Consider the following 1290-nt stretch of genomic DNA (forward strand, 5'->3'; position numbering starts at 1 on the left):
GGAGGCAGGAGGACGCAGCCTCGGGCGCCCTGGCTGGGACCCACAGCAGGCCCTGCCGTCCTGGAAGTTTCTGGGGTGTCCCGGTGTCCCGCTCCCCATGCGGTTCCTGGGTGCAGCAGGGGCTCTCCCCCAGATCTGGCAGGCCGGTGATGCTTTCTCCTGACCCGGTTCTCCGGCGTGGAAAGAGGCGCCTGTCACTCACTCCATTCTGTCCATCATGTGTGGGGTGGCCGCTCTGGAGACCCTTCTGGAAGGAGGTCCCCATAGAGGACAATGACTTTGGTCACGTGTGGGGACATTTAAGGGTGCTCTCGGGGCAGTTCTTCAGCCCCCCTATCGTTTGGGGGCGGGTTTTGTTTTTTGTTTGTTTGTTTGTTTGTTTGAGACAGGGCTTTACTGTGCAGCCCAGGCTGGCCTCAAACTCATGGGGATCCTCCTGCCTCAGCTTCCCAGTGCTGGGATACCAGGGGAGCACCACCACCAGGGCTGGCCCATCCTGGGGTTTTAGGGGTCCTGCCTGGGTTCTTTCTCTTCCCACAGTGCTGTGGAGTGGGGAGCACAGGAGCCACACCCAGCTCCTTGCTTTTCTCCTGGGGGCCTGCTGACCTCCCAGATTCCCCAAAACTATGTGTCTCCAGGGTGGCCCCACCCCAGCCTTTAGGGAACAGGAATCCTGTGACAGACACTTCTGATGACAAGGTATTCAAACCCCAACAGGACCCAAAAGTGTCCCTACCCCACAGGCTCCCCCTTGACAAGCCTGGAACCCTACTGGGCTGGTTACAAGGACAGCCAAGGCCCCACCTGGCGTTCACAGGGCTCCCCCACCTCTGCTAGTCCCGAGAGTCCCAGGGACCCCAGCCTCTGGCCCGGCTTGCAGCAAGGGGGAGAAAGGCCCCTGAAAGGCCGGGTGTCTCTTCCCCTGGACACAGACAGACAGTCACGCGCACACAGCCCAGGCAGCCTTTGGAAGTGAGCGGCTCCTCTCTGACTCTCCGTGGAGTCTCAGGGAAGCCACTCAGTCCCGCATCCCGCAGAGATCAGGGAAGTGGCAGCCCCTCGCCGCTCCCCCCCGTGCCTCAGTCCCTACCCTTCCTGGCTGTGTGACCTTGGGCAAAGTGCTGCCCTCTCTGAGCTGGGTCTCAGTGAGGATGGGGACGCCACCACCTCCCCTGGTGACAAGAGGGCGACGTGGGACAGTTCCCACTCGGGCTCTGCCGGGCTTACTCTTGCCCTTTCCCTCTCAGCCACCCGCCGCCGGTCCCCTCCTCCTCCACAGCCTCCCTGCCC

General features: G+C 62.3%; 1 long non-coding RNA gene across 1 annotated transcript in view; it reads right to left on the reverse strand.

Moving 5' to 3' along the window:
- Window positions 1-169: 169 nt before the first annotated feature.
- LOC117284417 overlaps window positions 170-1290 on the reverse strand; it is a 3058-nt gene continuing 1937 nt past the window's right edge. Inside the window, exon 3 of the long non-coding RNA XR_004515492.1 lies at window positions 170-247. This is a non-coding gene — a long non-coding RNA (uncharacterized LOC117284417). The remainder of the gene's footprint in view (window positions 248-1290) is intronic.

Source organism: Fukomys damarensis, unplaced genomic scaffold (assembly GCF_012274545.1).
Source record: "Fukomys damarensis isolate Sample0158 unplaced genomic scaffold, DMR_v1.0_HiC HiC_scaffold_37, whole genome shotgun sequence".
Classification (NCBI taxonomy): domain Eukaryota; kingdom Metazoa; phylum Chordata; class Mammalia; order Rodentia; family Bathyergidae; genus Fukomys; species Fukomys damarensis.